At 46.7% G+C, this 21,165-nt stretch overlaps 1 protein-coding gene across 3 annotated transcripts in view; it reads right to left on the reverse strand.

Moving 5' to 3' along the window:
• RNF145 (ring finger protein 145) overlaps window positions 1-12,452 on the reverse strand; it is an 80,083-nt gene extending 67,631 nt beyond the window's left edge. Inside the window, exons 1-2 of one of the 3 annotated variants that reach the window (XM_075900644.1) lie at window positions 11,551-11,710; window positions 4,495-4,635 (exon numbers count right to left, since the gene is read on the reverse strand). The gene's annotated coding sequence lies outside the window, so the exon portion shown is untranslated. Of the gene's footprint in view, window positions 1-4,494; window positions 4,636-11,550; window positions 11,716-12,308 lie in introns of those variants that run through there. The other 2 variants (XM_075900645.1, XM_075900643.1) reach the window with 2 other exon arrangements.
• Window positions 12,453-21,165: the final 8,713 nt, after the last annotated feature.

Here is a 21,165-nt window from a genome sequence, read left to right on the forward strand (position 1 = left end):
AGCATAGCCCTATTTTATATGTGAACTGCTAAAAATATAAAGGGAAAGTTACATTTTTCTTCTGCACAGTACTTTCAAAGCTATATTCATCAGTTGTGAACTTTAGTCCTTGTTTTGCTTAGAGTTACGAATATCTCAGATACATCCCTATTGGGAATGGAGCTTTGTAACAGTCCATTAACTGATAAGCAAAAGCTTATAGGTAAATGCAATAGACTACACATTTCCCCCTTCTCCCCGCCGGTAGATTCTTCAGCAGGCTGTCTCAGTCCTGGCTTGTGACAGGTCTGGGACCTACCCTCGCTGCAGCTCTGCATTTGAAGTGTTATTAGGAAGTAGGCGGGCAGGCAGCCCACTCAGTTCTGTCGCACACTAGCTGCAGGAGCTTAGAGACACACACCCCGGACAGGGGCTGCTGCTGTCCCTGTATCAAAGGCAGCAGTGCAGGGCAACGGGCAGCCCAGTGTGCAAGAGGAGCTGGTTTTTTAACTGGCTCCCCTCATGGACCAGCTCCCACCTGGACCCCACACACCTGGCTCTGATACGGAAGCAGCAGTGTAGAGTTGCAGGTGGCTCCCCAGGGGTGGGGTCAGAGTGCACTGGCTGCCAGCCCTGCCCGCGGAGACTACAGAATAGCTGAGTAACAGATAAAAATACATGAGGTTACTTGAGTATTCAATTAACTGATATTTAACAGTCCTAATTCCCAAAGGTATTGGTAACTCTGAGGTTCTGCTCAGATGAGGTAACTGGCTCTGTGGACGTGGGAAAGTCAGTGGATGTGATATACCTTGACTTTAGCAAGGCTTTTGATACGGTCTCCCACAATATTCTTGCCAGCAAGTTAAGGGAATGTGGATTGGATAAATGGACAGTACGTTGGATCGAAAGCTGGCTACAAGGCCGGGCCCAGCGGGTAGTGATCAACGGCTCGATGTCAGGATGGCGGTCGGTTTCTAGCAGAGTGCCCCAAGGTTCGGTTCTAGGACCGGTTTGGTTCAATATCTTTATTAATGACCTGGATGAGGGCATGGATTGCACCCTCAGCAAGTTTGCGGATGACACTAAGCTGGGAGGAGAGGTAGATACGCTTGAGGGCAGAGATAGGGTCCAGAATGACCTAGACAAATTGGAGGATTGGGCCACAAGAAATCTGATGAGGTTCAACAAGGACAAGTGTAGAGTCCTGCACTTGGGACGGAAGAATCCCAAGCATAGTTTCAAGCTGGAGACCAACCGGTTAAGTAGTAGTTCTGCAGAAAAGGGCCTTGGGGTTTCAGTGGATGAGAAGCTGGATATGAGTCAACAGGACGCCCTTGTAGCCAAGAAGGCTAATGGCATATTAGGTTACATTAAGAGGAGCATTGCCAGTAGATCCAGAGATGTCATCATTCCCCTTTATTTGGTTCTGGTTTGGTTTTGGCCACATCTGGAGTATTGTGTCCAGTTCTGGGCCCCCCACTACAAAAAGGATGTGGACGCATTGGAGAGGGTCCAGCGGAAGGCAACCAAAATGATTAGGGGGCTGGAGCATATGACCTAGGAGGAGAGGCTGAGGGAGTTGGGTCTGTTTAGTCTGCAGAAGAGAAGAGTGAGGGGGGATTTGATAGCAGCCTTCAATTTCCTGAAGGGAGGTTCCAAAGAGGCTGGAGAGAGGCTGTTCTCAGTAGTGACAGACGGCAGAACAAGGAGCAATGGTCTCAAGTTGTGGTGGGAGAGGTCCAGGTTGGATATTAGGAAAAACTATTTCACTAGGAGGGTGGTGAAGCACTGGAATGGGTTACCTAGGGAAGTAGTGGAGTCTCCATCCCTAGAGGTGTTTAAGTCTCGGCCTGACAAAGCCCTGGCCGGGTTGATTTAGTTGGGATTGGTCCTGCCTAGAGCAGGGGACTGGACTTGACGACCTTCTGAGGTCTCTTCCAGTTCTATGGTTCTGCTGTATTTGTGTCTTGTTTATCAGTACAGTTTAAAATTTCTAAACCTAGTTTTAAAAAACAACTTTGACACGCATAACATGGTGCAACTGATGGGCAACGCATTATAGAAATCAGCTGCACTGGAAAAATCATATCACGTTTTAACACTTCGTAACAAGAGAGACAAGGTGGGTGAGGTCAGGACAAGGAGTAATGGGCTTAAAGTGCAGCAGGGGAGGTTTAGATTGGACATTAGGAAAAAATTCCTAACTGTCAGGGTGGTCAAATATTGGAATAAATTGCCAAGGGAGGTGGTGGAATCTCCCTCTCTGGAGATATTTAAGAACAGGTTAGATAGACATCTGTCAGGGATGGTGTAGACAGAGCTTGGTCCTGCCTTGAGGGCGGGGGGCTGGACTCGATGACCTCTCGAGGTCCCTTCCAGTCCTATGATTCTATGAGGTAATATATTTTATCTTCTGTTGGTGAAAGTCACAAGACTGCATACCAAAACATCCAGGATTTGAGATCCCCTTTTAAATTATGTCCCCTAGAGCTCTGCAAGTATTAAGGCAGCGTTTCTCAAACTGTGGTCCGTGAGCAACTTAGAGGAGGGTCGCAGCTGGATTCAGTTTTTCTCTTGCGACTAGTCTCTCCCGGGCTGCGAAGAGCAGCAGGGCGGCAGAAGGCAGCCGCCAGCAAGCCGTGCAGCATGGCTGGGGCCACAGGACTCCAGGAGCACAGCTCAGCTGCAGCAGGAGGCAAGGCGGCAGGAGAGTGAGGCCGGTGCAGAAGAAGACGCGCGAGGGGCCAGCCGGGGCACGGTTGCTGGACGACCGAGCGCTTCCCCAGCTGGGAGAGGGTTGGGTCCCTCAGGTAGTGGGCTGGGGGATTGGGTCAGGACAGAGGACCCAGAGGTAAATAAGGGCACTTGGGGGTCAGAGAGGAAGCAGAGAAGACACGGGAGAGGAGTGGAAGATGGAGGAGAGAGAGAAGGAACCAAAGGGACGCAGAGTGGAAAAGAGGCACAGAGGAGAAAGAGACGGAGGGAAGGAGCCTGTAGGGGGAGGGCATTAAGGACTGCAAATGCCTTGAAGGAACCCCAGGAGGGCAAGGAGTCTGGTGAGAAGGGGGGAGGAAGCGACCCAGGGCAGTGACGGTGGGGCAGGTCACATTCATTTAGCATTTTAGGGGGTCGTGGTATCACAAAGTTTGTGAACCCCTGTATTAAGGCCTAAAAGGGAACTGCTGCCGAGTTTCAATATGATGTGCTACCTGTAAGTAAAGACAAGTCCACTAGTCTGAGCTCTTGATAGGTGGTAAACATTTTAAAATGCACTACTTGGATTGGGGAAAAAAACATTAAACCTCTATACATTTAGGAAAAAAGTCGATATGAGCAGCTGGATGCTCACCTCTCCTAAAGAGGCCTCTCAATTTAAGGGTATGTCTACACTGTAGCTGGACCTGAGCATTAAAAACAGCTGTGTTTTGCGGCACTGTGGAAGCTCCAGCTAGTCCTGTGACTTCAGACACACCCGCGGTTCGAAATTGGGTGTGTCGCTGGAACATCCAACTGTTTTAGCACACGTCTGTCTACCTTGGCTGGGAGGCTCACTAGTGACCAAAACCTAAGCGGCTAACGTAAGGGATATTATTTTGAAAAACAAGGCCAGTGCCTTTATTACAAGTGCATGCCAGTTTCAGAGTAAATACAGCTGAAGGGTACCAGCAAACTTTTGATTAAAAACTGACAAAGGGTTGACACGCTGTCCCTTGAATAGGAGGCTTCTTCCCAGCTACACACATTCTCACGATCATTTATATCGATGCTGTTAAATTGGTGCAATCTGCATGCATGTACTCAGAGGTTTAAATCTGGCTTACATTAGCTTGCATCAATACATTTACAGGCACGGCATCGATCAACATAACCAGTTTTAAACCAACAGACAAGTCCATAAACCAGTGTAAATTCTGGGTGTAGCTAAGCACATTTAAGCTAAGCCAGCACAATGTCTTTATGTAGACAAGCCCTAAAAAATGCAATGGAAGTTACAGAAACACACTAAATGAGGAATATTTTCAACAACACTCAGAACTGGCTTAACTGCCCCTATTGAAGACAACAGTAAAAAATACCATTGACTTCAAGGAGAGCAGTTAATCCAGCTCCTAGTTTGTTGGGGAAGGATTTTCAAACACGAGCCCCATCCTCTCATTGGCTTGTGCGGGAAGAAAAAAAGCACTCACTACCTCACAGGCCCATGTCTTGAAATCGGCAAGAAACTGAAAAGGAAAGTAGGTCCAAATTCAGCTCACATCTGTAAAATCCTACTCGTTTTGTATGCATGGGTGTACGAGAAGAAATTGGTTCACAGTCTCCATTTACACTGCGGAAAAACCAAACGTTATTTTACAAGTAGTGTGTTATGAAGAGCTTCGATTTGTTTTAAAATAACTAAACTTGGTCAAACATATATTGAAAACAGAACACCTAGCTGCATCAGAGACTGTTTTGACTAAGAACTATTAAAAGATTCAATGTCAAGGTTGGAAAGCCTAAAATTAGACCTACCAGCTGTGTTCTGAGTGTGTGCACATCTCAATGCCCCTCTGTTATGCATGTCTGCTCTGTTCTTGTGAGCAGGAGGAGATTGGAAATATAAAACAATTCTTAGCTCTTCGGAGAGTTGGATTCTTGTTAACTGGCCTCATGCTGAAATACACAAAAACAAGCCAGAGTGGAGGGACAATGTTATGTGCCAGATGCACCCAAAAAGAAAATCCAGCGCTGGCACAAGCCTGCACAAAGAAGTCTAGCACTTTGGGTTGAGAACGGATTTGTGATCCTGCAGAACAGTTCTGCTTCCAGAGCTTTGATTAAACTCTTCTCTCCCACCCCAGCTCAGGGGCAGTGGGCTGCAAGAGAAGTAAAGAGTGTCTGAATCACATGTAATTTTTAAGTGAGGCTATGCTCCTGTCCTGCCAACCACGATCGCACACTAATATTTTTGCGCGGAAAGGCTGGACATGGGGCAGCTTTGCAAACAATTACACTACTTAAGCAGCAAATGGAAAATTAGTAGTATGCATTTTAGCACTGTAATTAAGGACTTGTCAGCATGTCCACCAAAACCCATTTTTCATGGTTTACTACAGGACCTCAGCAATTTCAAATCATATCGAGATTTAAATTGAACACTAAATTCTAGCTTGTACAAGGAATCAGCACCGCAAGCAAACGGCATTTTTGTATTTGAACAAGAAGTTACTACAGGGTACAATAAAAATGAATTGTTACAGCACTGACAAGATCAAGTGAAGGAGGGCAGGGGTGTGTGTGTGTGACTATTTTCACCTAACAAGCTTGTGAATTGTTAAATTTAAGAAAAACATTTAGGGTCTAACAACTCATCCAAAATTAAAGACAAATGTGAATTGAAGGCATTGTGGTTAATTATTTAATTCAGGCTACATACAGGCACTACAACACACATGCTTTTCTGCCAAAAGGCCTCAAAAGAGTGCATCATCCCTACATATTATGGGATGAGTTACTGAGAAGGGAGAGAAACGCAAGTTTACCTTACTAGCATAATCAGAAGAGTGGTGAGCCTAGGGAGTTGTTTACTATAATCTTGAAATGTAGATGTTTTATATTCCTAACTTCTATTAGGTCACAGAGGCATATGGGAAAATTCCACATGCAGGGAGATGACAATTTTACAGCTATAAGTGGTAAATACTAAAGAGTTTAGTTAATTTCTTCCACAAATCCTATCATTAACTCACCACATACTGTTATGTGTGTACACACAGAGTAAGAGTGCAATATATATCTGAATCCTCCTCCCCTCTGTTCTGACACCAATCCTTCCAAACTTACACATGGGCATAACTAAGCAGCTTACTTAGTCCCATTGCCATGCAGAGGACTACTGATGGTTCTTCGGACACGTGTAAAAGTTTGCAGGGTTTCGTTTGGCCTGTAATGCACTGTTGGTGTTTGATTTAGGTTATAAATAATAAGGGACAAAGAATGTCATGGTCTGTATTCCTACAGCTTCAACCGAAGCACCCAATTGTTTCACAGCAGCTATATTCCCGATAGGACAAGCAGCAATGGGCTGAAACTGCAGCAAAGTAAGCTTAGGATGGACATTGCCTGTCATGGTGGTTAAACACTGGAATAAATTACTTAGAGAGGTTGTGGAATCTCCATCCCGGAGATATTTAAGAGCAGGTTGGACAGACACCTGTCAGGGATGATCTAGATGGTGCTTGGTCCTGCCGTGAGGTCCCTACCTGTGCTAGAAGTCAATGGTTCAATGATTCTTTAAAGGCAGCCTGTGAAATCGGATATGGCTCTTATTTACCCTTCACACCCAAGCACACAAGACCTGTCAAAGAAGAGCTGGCAAAAGTTTGTTGAAAAAAGGGGGGTAAAAAAGTCAACATAGAAGCTGATCAGCCAGGGGAATGGAAGTACAGAACCTTTAGTTCATATAATACCAGTTCAAACCCAAATCAGGTAAGAGCGGCTGCTTGTTTTGTCAGCTTTGTGAAATTAGCTGGTGGATTCAGTCCAGTTCTTTGAAGACAGGAGAGCTCATCTTTAATGATACCATAGCAAACTGCAACTCTGTGAAATTTCCAGCAGAACTGCCAAAGAGTGAATTAACATAGAGACTCGCACACCCTTAGATCCCAATCTCGTCCAACTCTACATCTTCTGACCAGGCAGAGTCATGGTCGCCTTAGCCCGTCAGTTTGTGCTTACACAGAATCTTTTTTGGGGTCACAACTGTATTTTTGGGTCCACCTGTTTGTATCAGTGTACTCTAGGAAAAACTGGGCAGCTATCCTACAGTGCCTCTGCGGGGGACAAGCGTGCTCGGAGCACATGCTCACAAAGACAGCAGCGTATGGGACAGGACACTACTGGATGTCTTGCCTCCAAAAGCTAGAGGGAGGACCACCAGCCAAATTGAGTAAGTGGGCACAGTGGAGGTACCCTGAATACCTTACAAAGAAACAGTGTGCTGAATCTATTCTAAGAACCATAACTAACACGGGGTGACATACTAACCATTGCTACTTACTCTTGTATGTTGACACAAGCTGTATTTAGAACCAGACATGTCAGTTACACAAACAGTTAGCAGATGCAGTGTGGACAGGGCTTTAGAGAGAATTCCTTGTTGTAGCTCAACACTGAAGCACACTAGGATTAAGGAAGCTTCCACTGATTGTACCTATGAAATACCTGTTCTGTGAACAGATTCAGTCTCCAGGATTTTCAAATAGTCTCCCATTTTTCCTTACAACTAGTTTTTACATGATAACAAAGAATGAATGGCTCATGTCATTAGAAAAAGAAATCTGAAAACTCAAGATGTAACCACACCAAAACTTGCACAAGAACATACTGGGTATGGATGTAAGGAAGTAGTTAACTAGTCGACTACTCAATAAGCATATGCTTATCGGGCAGTCGAGTTGACTACTCACTTCCCGCCCTCCCCTTGCTGCCTCTATGTCAGAGGCGGGGGGGGGGGGGGAGGAGAGGAAGCAGGAGCTGATGCTGGGGGAGCCAGCTTAAAGCCTGTTCCCGCTGTGTGGGGGGATGGGGCGGGGCAGAACCACAGCATCTCAGAGCCGGCACGAGCTCCTACTACATTTAAACTGCAGAACCACAGCAGGGGTAGTGAGCACCCCCATCATGAACTAATCAAGTAGTTGATGGAATTTCCATTAACTACTTGATTAATTGATTAACAGCAATTTAACATCCCTATTGTGGGGGGATGTACTATAGGACATTTCAGGAGGCTGCTCTGTTTCGTAAGGTGAAAAACATCCAGAGTTTAATTATATTACAATCTAAGAACCTGCAAAAATGTATATGCATGCTTAATTTTACAAAATGCAAGTAGCTGTTTACTTCAGCAGGACAAATGTAAAGTTAAGCAGGCAAGACTCTACAGAATCAGGGCCTAAGACAAAAGAAAAAAATGTCATAAGGAAGTGACTTAGGCAGATCACTAACCCAAAAGCAAAAGGAAACATGCAAAAGTAAATGGCAGGGATACTGGTATGTTGCCGTGTTCAATGACTGCAGCTATGGCATGTGTGGAGTATTTACAGTGCATTTAGAATGAATAATTCCCATCAGCTTAGATGTGATGTGGTTATAAAAATTACACGTTAAAAAAATATAAGGACTTATTGTTAAAAAGACATTCCATACCAGCGTCCAAAAAAAGCATAGTGATAGAAATGTAGCCGTGTTAGTCTGGTGTAGCTGAAACAAAATACAGGACTATGTAGCACTTTAAAGACTAACAAGATGGTTTATTAGATGATGAGCTTTCGGGTCTGGCCCACGAAAGCTCATCATCTAATAAACCATCTTGTTAGTCTTAAAGTGCTACATAGTCCTGTATTTTGTTTAAAAAAAAGCATAATTTTCAGGAAGTCTATTATTAAATTTAAAATTAATATAAAACTGTGGTCCAGTTGATTGAAATAGAAGTTACCTACAGTCTCCATAAAAGGAACTATTAGCAATGAGTCTTCAGCATGGAGAATTTTCTTTTTAAGGAAGCCAATATGAAGCACAAGGTGAACAATTTTCAAGACACATACCAATCTATTTACTGTTTTATTGGCTTTGTGTCTTCCTTAAAATCTGCGCCACAAACTGAAACTGTGGAAGAACTAAGGCACTAATCTATTTCCATCAGCTTCAAAGAGGCGTTCCTGGTGTCTGCTCAAACACAGTCTGAGAAAATTTCAATGGATTTATAACATTATGAAACTGGTGTAAGCAAGATAAACATCAGGCCACTATATTCTTGACCCAGAAAAAATATCCATTGTTCTGTACTGTAAAATGGTCACAATCCTGCTACATAAAATCTCTCTCTCAAAGAGCACCATTTCTTCATTATATCATGCAACAATATTAGTGAATTGAGGGATTAAGGAACATAAAACTTCCTGAAGCAAAATGCAGGACAATCTAGCACTTTAAAACTTCCTGCGTCTCTTTGAAAAGGTTAATCCTGGCATGGTACAATGGATAGTACAGGTAGTAGATTGACTAAAACCAAAGCAGTTTCTCCCCATGAAAAGCCACAATAATGATGATTTAATATCTTCAGTCTTATGGAAGAGAAAAGTGAATTATAACGAAAGCTTTGTTTTTACTAAATTACCAATCAGTGGCCAAGCACCCTCCCCCACAAAAATCAGAATTTCCTATTTTTTCAGGTAGAAACCTAGAGGATATATTACATACAAGATGTACTGTAACACAGACTAAATTAAAAAAAATGTTATTAATCATAGTAGTCCAGAAGGTGAACTGGTAGAGAAGATTTTTGTATTAAAAACTACAGAAGAGAGATATTAAGGACCCTGCAAGGGCCTAATTTTTGTTTTTTAAAGCACAACTAAGAAAATGAAAATGATTTCCAATGAAAATATCACAAGTTGTGTCAAAGGTCCTTCAGAAGTCTATTTAACTGAATCAACTGCACATACAGTGTAATCAAAATGGTTTGTCGGCTGTGTACTTTTTTTAACTTTAACACCTCCCCCTGCACATCTTCACACACTCTTTCCCCTTCCAAAAAGCAGCCAGTCATATCTGCAAGGTATGCATCATTCTGATAACACCGCCATAGGTCAAAAGCACATGCAACACATGGGCCCACACTCCACCATCTACAAGAGTATGCCGCACAAAACCATGCCACAACCCTCCCTGTAAAGAGAGGAGGAAGATGTTGAAGAAACAGCTGAAGTGAGGTTCGTGACAAAGGCGGAGAAAGTTAAGGGGACTGGGAAAGAGAATGCCTCTTACATAAGCACTATCCCAGGGCCTGCCATTTCCCACTTTCATACCTGAATTTCAGAGTCCGTTCTAGGGACTGTTTTTCACCCCTAAAAACCTGCAGTGGCTGCCCTCGAGAAAGCCGCAGGGCTCTTTCCAGTCCTGTCTCCTCCTCCCAGGGCTGCAAGACCAGGATGTCACTAGAGACCCAGGGCAGCGCAGCCTCAACCACTGAGCCATAAACCTCGCTCAGGACTGCAGCACCCGCTCATCCTCTGGGTATGAGTCCAGCTCCGTGCCACCAGCCCAGCTCTCTAGAAAGCCAATGCCGCCCCCAGGCCTGTTTCCTGTGGCCACTGCTGCAAGGGGAGATACCCCAGGATTCAGTGCTGCTGCTGCAAAGCCCTCGCTTCCTCTGCTCCAGCCGCCAGCTCAGCGCCTCTGAACTCCAGTAACCCCGCACCACAGCATGCTGCAAGCCAGGGGCTGTCGGCTGGGAATTCCCCATCGCCCTGCACCAGGGTGTGACGGGGGCCAGCTGTGGGGGGGCGGAGCGCGAAGTGGGGGAGGATTCAGGGGCCCCCTGAAAGGGGATATATGAGGGGGCAGCAGCAGGGGGCTGGCTCGGGGTGGGGGTTCAGGGAGCAAGGGGTGGGATTGGAGGAGTGAGGGGAAGGGATTAGAGGAGGGAGTGGGATGTGTAGGGAGTCCCCCGTAGGATCTGGGGGGTGCTGTGGGGCAGAGGGAGGAGGTTTGGGAGTTGCTGTGGGGCAGAGGGGGTACGCTAGGAGCAGACTGTGGGGCTTGCTGTGGGGCAGAGGGAAGGGGTTTGGCGGTGCTGGGAAGAGAGTGGGAGTGCTGTGGGGCAGAGGGAATGGGTTTGGGGGTGCTGGGGAGAGAGGGTGGGAGCTGGGACAGAAAGGGGATTTGCAGGTTGTGGGAGGGAGGTTGAGGTGCTGGGAGCAGAGGAGGGGGTGGGGCAGAAGGAGGGGGACTGAGGGTGCTGGGGGCGGAGAGTAGGAGACTGGGGGTGGAGGGAGGGGACTTAGGGGGGTCCTGGGGCCAGAGGGAGAGGGTTTGGGGGCAGAGTGGGGGAGCTGGGGGTGGCGGGAGAGGAATTGGAGGGACACTGGAGGCAGAGGGAGGGCGTTTGAGGGGGCTGGGGAGCGGGCGGGGATTTGGGGGGCACGGGAGGGGGAGAAGAAGGGGTTTGAGGGGCGCAGGAGACAGAGGGAGAGGTTGGGGGGCTGGGGAGGGCGCGGGGGGGCGGGAGCGGGTTTGGGGGCGCAGGGGGGGCTGGGCGGCGGGGGGGGCTGGGGAGGGCACGGGGGGGGCCGGGAGCGGGTTTGGGGGGCGCAGGGGGGGCTGGGCGGCGGGGGGGGCTGGGGAGGGCGCGGGGGGGGCCGGGAGCGGGTTTGGGGGGCGCAGGGGGGCGCAGGGGGGGCTGGGGAGGGTGCGGGGGGGGCCGGGAGCGGGTTTGGGGGGCGCGGGGGGGCCCGGGAGCGGGTTTGGGGGGCGCAGGGGGGGCTGGGGAGGGTGCGGGGGGGGCCGGGAGCGGGTTTGGGGGGCGCGGGGGGGCCCGGGAGCGGGTTTGGGGGGCGCAGGGGGGGCTGGGCGGCGGGGGGGGGCGCGGGGGGGGCCCGGGAGCGGGTTTGGGGGGCGCAGGGGGGGGCTGGGCGGCGGGGGGGGCGCGGGGGGGCCCGGGAGCGGGTTTGGGGGGCGCGGGGGGGGCCCGGGAGCGGGTTGGGGGGGCTGGGCGGCGGGGGCGCGGGGGGGGGGCCGGGCCGGTACCTGGGCGCGCTCTGCCGGGGGGGCTCAGGGCCGCGGCTCCGCGGGCGGGCGGCGCTCGCTGGGCGAGGGCGGGGGCGGCGGCACCATCCTCCCGGCGCGGCTCGGGGCGCGCAGACCGACCGAGCGCCAGGCCCCGCTGCGCCCGGCCCCGACAGCGCCCCGCCCCCGCGGGCCGCCGCGCATGCGCCGCTCCCGGCCCCGCCCCCTGGCGGGCGGCTCGCGCGAGGCTGACCCCCTCCTGCGGGCAGCGCGGCCCCTCGTGCGCGGAGCCTGCCCTGCACGAGTCCCCCTCCCCCCCGGGATGGCGCACGAGCCTCCCCCTCGTGCAAGCAACCGCCCACCGTGTCTGTGCACGGGGCTCCCCTGCCCCCCCTTGCTTTATGCAGCCTTCGGCACTTGGCTGCACGGGGCTCCCCCTGAGGATGCAAGTCCCCCCCCCTCCCCCGGCGCACGGGGCTCCCCTTCCCGCTCCTTATATGAAGCCCCCTGATAGCTAAGTGGGTTCAACACCGCTGCCCCCCCCCCCGGCTCCCCCTTCACCCGCTTGGGATGCAAGATCCCCGCCTCACTCCTTGACCGGCCCGGGCTCCCCTTGCCCATCCTAGCACATAATATCCCCCCCCCCCCCGCAAAAAATGTGGGGTTTGCCGCTGCTCCCAGCCTCATCAGCCCCCCTCCACACACACACTCTACCCCCCGTGCATGCAGTTCCCCCGTCTGGAGTACTTGGCCCTGGGATTGCAAACTGCGGCCCTCACCCCTTTCTTTCCTTGGAAATGTTTTCTGGTTTCAGTCGCTGGTCCGGCGAGCTCTGTCTAGACGAGCGAACCCCGGGGGTGGGTGTGTACATCTCAAATGCTTCGCCTGTGTGCGGATCGCCCCGTGCGTGCCAAATAGTAACTCACTGGGCATTGCTTCTCCCCGGACAAGCAAGTAGGAGCTGTATAGCGATCAGGTTACCAAACACCGAAAGGCAGCCACCCTAGGGTGAAACGCAGCTGCTGTTTAGAAGCAGCGAGCTACGATTTACGACAGGCAGTGAAAACATTGCAGTTAAGGGAAATTATAGGGGGAACTGGGGACACGGGATTATTTTCTTTCTCTAGCTCCCCTCACAGGAAAATGTAAACTCAGAAAAGAATTCAGTTATCCCAAAGGGAATTTGGTCAGGCAAGACACAGGAGCTAAGCTGTGGTTTTCAAAAGCCACAAGCTCTTCAGTAACCAGGAGAGAGCACACAGCATACATTTGTGATTTACTCCAAATGAAGGAGTCTCTCTCTCTAACTACAGTAAGAGAGTGGACAGCTCCATCCAGTATATATTTTAAATGCTGGCAGCTAAATAACCAGAGCCCTAAACCAAGTCTGTTACCATTCCTCTTCTCCAAACAAGCCACTGATGTCAGAAGCTTGATTTAAATTATGATGAAAGATTGTTTTTTAAAAATGCTAATGGCCCAGGGCCAAGTTTCCATTCTGCCTGTTTAGGATTTGAAATAGTTAACAGCCTACATTGTAAATCAGAAAATCCACCCTCAAGGGCTCATAAAATTCTGGGGTGTATTCTCTAGATGGATTTTTCTATAGACACTTGTACATTCCTAGGTTTTAAAATGAAATTCAGTAGAATTATGTTGTAAAGTGCACAATGATTTAGCAATTAAAATGTTATACCTTACTGTAAGAGATAAGACAGGTGATGCATCTTTTATTGGACCAAGTGCACAAGTTTTCAAGCTTGCCTCACCTACTCTCTCTCTCTCTCTCTCTTCTCCTGGAACCAGCATGGCTACAACACTGCAAAAACTTACTAAATCTTTCTGAATAGTGTACTTTAATTTCAATAGCATCCTTTGCGGCAGGACAGGCCAACAGATAACTGACCTTTTGTTGTGATGCTTTGTCATCTTTTTCAGCTGGAGAGACTATTTTGTGTTCTAATCAGTTCTCTCATACCACAGCCCTGAATGGCAGAAAGTATTGTTTAAAGACCCAGTCCCACAGCCCTTGCTGATGTTAAAAGTCCCACAGGAGTGAGTACTCGTAAGCAATGTTCCCTCTAATCTTTTCCTTCCATGTGCAGATTTTTCCCATCATGGGCAGAATACATTTTTATGTGCACTGAGGCATGTGTGAATGTGCACCACCAGTGGAAACAAAACCTAGCTGCGGGTGCTCTGCTAATCAGTTGGGAAGCCTTGGAATCTCTCCTGAGCGGCCACAAAAGCACACAGCTTATGGGGAACACTGCTCATGAGTAAGGGGTGCAGAATTGGGGCTTAGGCCAGGTCTACACTAGACCTGAAGATCGCGTTAAGGCATGCAACTCCAGCTATGCAGAATACCTTAAGCAGAGCTTGGCACTGCCCCCACTGCAGGAGGCTGATGGGAGCAAACGCTCCCCTCAGCTTCCCTTACTCCTCACGACTATGAAGAGTACAGACACAGGCAGGAGCTGCCCTCAGCGTTCGATTTACAGGTCTATACTAGACCCACTAAATCAAACACCAGAACATCAATCTCCAGTGAGGCAAGCGAAGAGGAGCTCTTAGATGTGTGTGGTAAAGCTAGAGTTACAGTTTCGTCTGAGAAATTAATTTGTCCTTACGGTTTCTTTAACTGCAAACCTCCATTGTCTGAGGCATTTCAAATTAAGCAGCACTAAATATATTCAGGTGAAGATCCTGTTGTCCTGGGGATGACCTATCCAACATAATAGTTTTTCCTCCCATGTCTAACTTAAATGAGGGTTGGAGGACTTCACAGAGGCACAGATTCTACAGAGGTGCAGGGTTAGCATCCAGCACTACTGAGAGCAGCTATTCAAAGAACGAGCTCTTCTGTCTACAGCAGTGTTCCTCAGCCTTTTTTTTTATAAAGTACCCCTTAAAAAAAAAGTATAAGTACCCCAGTACCTATAGTTTTCAGACAATTTTTTTCTACCATTGCAACACAATTGTTTAAGTATCAGAGGAGTAACCGTGTTAGTCTGAATCTGCAAAAGCAGCGAGGAGTCCTGTGGCACCTTATGGACTAACCGAAGTGTTGGAGCATAAGCTTTCGTGGGCATCAGATGCATCTGACGAAGTGGGTCTTTGCCCACGAAAGCTTATGCTCCAACACTTCAGTTAGTCTATAAGGTGCCACAGGACTCCTCGCCACAATTGTTTAAACAACTTAATTGTAGCCGGGCGGGAGATGAAATTTTGGGGTGTAAAAAGTACAAAAATAATAAAATGCTGTAAAACTTACTTTAAAAAAAACCAGTTTTTTCCACATTTCAGTTGTGTTGATGTACTTCCCAGACTCCTCTCATGTACCCCCCCAAGGGTAGTCGTACCACTGATTGAGAAACACTGGTCTACAGTATTTGAAAATTAGTCTTGTGTGAGTGCCCCCAAACCTTCTTCAAAACACTCACAGGAGACCATATGAAAATGTCCTTGTTATCTTCTTTCTCTGCAGACAAGTAGCTTCTGTGCTGGGGATTCAGAGGACAGTCATTGAAATCAATGGCAAAGCTCCCATTGGCTTTAATGGGACAGTCAGCGCCTGTGAGTCCTACTCTGTATAATCAGTGGTACTCCTGCTGGGAAGCATGAAAATGGCATCCCACGCAGAGAGAACCATCACATCACTCACAATCATTGAGATAATGAAAGGGTGACAGTCATTTCTAGGAAATGTTTTGAAGATTCCTTTTTTGATACATTTCTAGTCCTCATTGGTAGGTATTTATATAACAAGGGTATTATAACAATGTGCAAGTTTCATACCTCAGTTTTTGTTTAGTCTGTCATCTGTCATCTTTTTTCATTCTGAAAAATGTTTTAGTTCAGAAAGGCACAAGCTTCTAATGGGTAGACCAGGTGCATAGCTTGGCAATTGCTCTAGTCATATTTTTAAAACACGTTCTGTTTTGCTTGTCAGTGATTTCAAAGGCCTTTTATAATTCCACACTGTAGTTATGAATTCTGAATTCAATTATCATTTACCTCTTGTTAGTAACACAGGCAAACAATTTGAAGCCCAGGCTTTTAGCAATCAACAGAAAAAGAGCGTCTACATCTCCAAAACAAAAGCTCTGTTGAGGTCTGAAGAACAGCCTGCGCACAGGCATCTCATTAAAACTTTCAAAAGACCTTCTCATGGCTCCGGGATAATGTGGTAGCTGGTGACAGTGGCTGGACAAGTGCCAACACCTCAAATCAGACACAAAGAAGGTCCTTTGGAGGGGGTTTCAAGAAAAGCAGAAACACTGGCATGGAAGAGAATGCAATGCATGTTCAAGAAGATGGAAAAAGATTGGAGGTTTCGTATTTTAGGTTTCCAGGCAATTATTGCAAGAAACATTGGTATATTAATTTACTTACACACACACATATAAATAAAAGTTCATCTTTGTATTAGGTTCAGGGACATAATGAAGTGTAATGATTATACGCCCAAACTATGTCAAAAGAATATTATTAAAGTTGCAAGTCAAGCACTAAAAAGTTAGCTCATGCATTATAGCACAGTCTAATTACATGATCGCATATGATTCTTTCCACAGGATCCACTGTGCTCATTTAATGAACAGCTATTCAACTCTTTGTTCAGTGTGTGGCACTAGGACTTATTTACTGCACAATATTCAAACTTGGCTCTGTATACAGAATTATGGATTTCCTGATGGGCTTTTCTATGGCATTCATTGCTACAGTATTTGAGTGTTTCATACTAATTATCCTCACAACTCCCCTGTACGGGGAGGGGGGGAGGAGGCTATTTTACAGATGACGAGCTGACACACAGGGAGATTAAGGTAAAAAGCATCCCTTACCTATGGGTTCCCAATTGGAGTCACCTAGATCCAGATCCTCAAAGATATGTAGGTATTTAACCCCCAGTGGAAGTTAAGCGCTTTCCTGCTTAGCGTTATATAAAATGTTGCATGTTCAAAGCACAGCTACCGCTGAGTTCAGTTGCATTTGTGAGTGCCCAGCACTTCTGCATTTCTGGCACCCAGAAACGAGGAATGAACTATTAGTGATCACTTATGAAAAGTCTGGTTTCAGGACATCCCACAGACACTCAAGGGCTGTGTCTAGACTGGCAAGTTTTTCCGCAAAATCAACTGCTTTTGCGGAAAAACTTGCCAGCCGTCTACACTGGCCGCTTGAATTTCCGTAAGAACACTGACTTCCTACTGTAAGAAATCAGTGTTTCTTGCGGAAATACTGTGCTGCTCCCGTTCGGGCAAAAGCCCTCTTGCGCAAATCATTTGCGCAAGAGAGCCAGTGTAGACAGCACAGTACTGTTTTGCACAAAAAAGCCCCGATGGCTAAAATGGCGATCGGGGCTTTTTTGCGCAAAAGCGCATCTAGATTGGCACGGACGCTTTTCCGCAAAAAGTGCTTTTGTGGAAAAGCGTCCGTGCCAATCTAGACGCTCTTTTCCAAAAATGCTTTTAACGGAAAAACTTTTCCGTTAAAAGCATTTGCGGAAAATTATGCCTGTCTAGACATAGCCTAGGAGAATGTAGAGAATCTAGTTCTCCAGAGCAGCTGCCTCCAGGAGACCACCTTTTTTCTTCCCATAGACCCCTGCCTCATACACTGTACACCTTCCAAATTCTGCACCAAATGATGCAGCAGTCCTATGGACATATTCCTTTACTGCACAATGACAGAACAGAATCATCCTATGAGGAATGGGTCCTGTGGAAAAATAGGATGTGAACACCTTTTTTTGAAACACTTTTCAGTGCACAATTTCCAGGCTTTTTAAAGGTGACAACTGAAATAGTAAAAATGTCATTGTTACCATCTCTTTTATTTCAGTCTGGAGCATACCACGACAGAGAGCATCAGGAGAGGCAGGAGGAAAGGCTTGTTTTAAACATTTCCATGTGTTTTTCTTCTTGGGTTTCCTGCATTTAACCCATTCTGCACCTGCTGAGTGCTGTCTACAAGACATAAGCTTTCACTACTCAGAAGAGACTGCATTTTACTAGACTGAACATGAAACTAGGTACTAGCTGTGGTGTAGTATCAGTACCTTGTTGCTTACTATGCTTGGGCTGTGGGGGACCCCTTCTGGCAGCTGTCTGTAAGCACCGCCCTGCAGTGGGTATCCTGCGGCTCCCAGGATGGTAGCAAAATTGGTTATACAAGGGAAGAGAGGGACAAAGGACTTGGGGGGGAGGGTCAGTTGCTGTCTGGGAACTATGGAGAGAAAAGGCTAAGCTGGGGGTTAGGGGTGATGGACACTAAACCTAGGGGCCTGAGCCATCCTGGCTCTGCCCCCGCTAGTCACATCACTTATGTGCTGTGCTGTATTCTGGAAAATCAATAAACCCCTCTCTAGTCTACTGGCTGGGAGAGACTGTTCTGGCTGCTAGAGGGGTGCAGGATCGGGGAAACCCCAACTCACCGTCACACCAGCTCCCAGACTCTTAATTCCGTGTGGCCTTGGACAAGTCACTTAAGCTACTCTGGGCCAAATTTATAATTTGCATCCACTTATGCAAGGGTTGAATTTGGTTCTTTATGCCCCAGTTTCTCCAGCTAGGAAACTAGCTCTCCACCACAAAGGTGTTGCAAGTATTACTATGCTTTATATGGGGCCTAAAATGACCTCTTTATCTGCATTGCCCAGACTGTATGCCTACTTTGTTACTCTATTATTCTTCTGTTACACTTTTGAGAACTATCTAAGATTTCAGAGCTAGAGATACTACCAAACTACAGGGCGTCCCTTTCCTACTTGACAGCTTTAAAGAGAGAGGAAAAGGGAAGCAGCTTTGTATGGATGCAGGGAAGGGTAGTGTTCTTAAATGAGTTTTATCTCAAAATATGACTTTGCTAATTGCTGTGTACAACTCTGGAAGCTTTCCAGCATTCCCCACAGGATATGTCAACAGAGCTACTGCAAATCTTAAATGGCAAATATGATTTTAAGAAAAATATCTTATCTGAGATACAAATTGCTTGTTAAGTCTGGAACTGCAGGTTGCAGATGAGAGCTAAAGCCTAAATGAATATCACTATGACAATCTTCCCCCTTTTATAAGGCTGCTTTTGGAAGCTGAAGTATTTATGTGCTGAGGAATGAATATATAGTTAGGAACTCAAAATATGTACCGACAGATAATACATTGCATTCTCCATCAGGGAAGAGACTACCTTCAGAAAATAAGATTTCTGCACAGGTTTTATTTTTGGCACATTTTCTTCATACTAGGATTTTAAAGCTACTGCTGCCATTTTGGGGAGAAAGCAGCTCATACTTGCTGCCTCTCAGTCTTTCTTAAATTTACATACTTTTGTAAGCTACACCATCGCATATAAATTCTTTAATGAAGTCAAAATATACCTAATTAACACTTTGTACAACTTCTACTTGAGTTCTCATATGTAAGAACACAGCCCGTTGGCTACAGAACAATTTTCACAAAACAGAAAACCCTACGTTAAAGGACATCATCTTTGCACAGAAGTAATTTTTTTGTCCACAGTACTTCTGCTATCAGCAAACAAATAAAACCCTTTCAAATTATGTCCAATCAGAGGGGATCCTTGAGGGGAGGGACAGCCTCTGCAAAGTTGGTGCAATGAGATATCAAGCAGAGTAGGAATCAACTGAGATGTTATAATAGCTGTGGGTAGTGTTAACTTCCGAGTCTAGAACCCTTGGCACTGAGGAACCTCCTTTTAAAGCCAGGGTGGGGACCCTGCGGCCCAGGGCCAGTTGCAGCCACTGGCTTGCCTGGAAACAGACCCTAAGACTTGGGACTCCCCCAGCATTGGGGAGTCTACTCAGGTGCTCCAACTCTCCCAAATGTGGCTAGAGCACACAAAAATCTACTAGCTTGGGCCCCTTTAGGCTCTGGTGTGTGAAGGGAATGTGGGGAGTGTCTTTCAGCTCAAGTCAGGGAGGGTTTGGTTTTTTATTTTTTTGCTTCTCACTTGTCTGCAGCCCCCAACTGATGTTTCTGTGGGTCAGCAGTCCCCAACCCAAAAAAGGTTACCCACCCGTTTTAAAGGATAAATTGGGGGTAATGAAGAGAAGACGATGCACAGAGTATAGGAGCCAGGAGCTATATACAGGTACAGAACTCTGAATACATGGCCCTCTGCCTCCAGGCAGATTTCTTGGAATCTGCATGGATTTCAGAGAATCCACTGGGCTTCAGATCAAATCCACCATCTGTTCCAGAAGAGCAAACAATGATAACATGCTGAAAACTCCAGGAGAATCCAAAATACTGTCCACAATAAACAGGAGTTAGCAGTGGTAGGTATGAGGATGATTCTGGGGAAGAGGAAGGACAGCAGAGAGGAGGTGAAATTGGAGATAATGGGGAGAAAAAGGAGGGGATTAATGTAGGAAACAGTAGGGTGAAGGCAGAATTCTGTAAACCTGATAATTAGCAATTTAACTATAGGGCTATGTCTACACTCGCGGATTCTTGTGCGAGTAATATGCAAATGAGGCTAAGCATGGAATATTGCTGAGCCTCCTTTGCATACCTAATGAGCCACCATTTTTTTTTCAGAAGAGGTTCTTGTGCAAGAAGGAGTGATTACACTGCCCCTTCTTGCACAAGAAAATCCCTCCTGCACAATGCCGTTACACCTATTACTTTTCAGGAAGAACAGCATTGCACAAGAGGATTTTTCTTGCGCAAGAAGGGGCAGTGTAGACTCTCCTTCTTGCGCAAGAGCCTCTTCTGAAAAAAATGGTGGCTCATTAGGTATGCAAATGAGGCTCAGTGATATTCCACGCTTAGCCTCATTTGCATATTACTCATGCAAGAAGCTGCGAGTGTAGACATAGCCTAAGTGTTTGTGCATATTGGTTTAGACAAGTTCTGGGATTCCTTTAGGACTAGCTGTTTTTGCTCTTCTGCTAGCTCCTCTATCTTTCCAGAACTAGCCCCCCATGAAATTGTTATTTCTAAGGGCTGGCTTGCCAAGGAAGCTGGAAAGTGTAACGTCTTGTTTCCCAACTGCTCATGCACTGATGTCTCACCAAACTTCGGCCACCCCTGTCCACAAGAACACAGATTGATCATCAGACCAGCTAATCCAATTTCTAGTTTAACCAGTTGCCTCAGAGGAAGGTATAAGAAATTACCACAGGCAATTGTCAAACAATTCCTTCTTACATGGAAATTTCTTCCTAAACACTGCCAACTAGAGGCTGAGGGTTTATTTCTCTTCTACACCTTTGATGTAACTCTGGCTGTTCAGGCTAGCCATAAAAGTGCAGGATCTGCTTGTCTCTCAGCACCTGCCCTATATTATACCTAATACGTTAGCAATCTACAGATAAGGATCTAGAAATACCTATGGTATTATAGGCAGAACACATAATTTAATTCCAGGTCATGTTTACTGCCTGCAGCAGACACAATTATCTTTCAAATTCAATTAAAACTGCAAGCTGAAATACATTGGAACAGGGCAGAACATCTGGTAAATGGAGTGCCAAGTGCAGAATACAGTTTACTAGTAATCCAGAGTAGTTTATTAAGGTATGTGTTTTTCCAGGTACTTTATATGAGGGTACAAATGAAAATCTTGCTTCTGCCAGCCTGAAATGTTTGAGTTAACCACTAGCCAGTT

The sequence above is a fragment of the Pelodiscus sinensis genome, chromosome 17, assembly GCF_049634645.1.
Source record: "Pelodiscus sinensis isolate JC-2024 chromosome 17, ASM4963464v1, whole genome shotgun sequence".
In the NCBI taxonomy this organism is placed as follows: Eukaryota; Metazoa; Chordata; order Testudines; family Trionychidae; genus Pelodiscus; species Pelodiscus sinensis.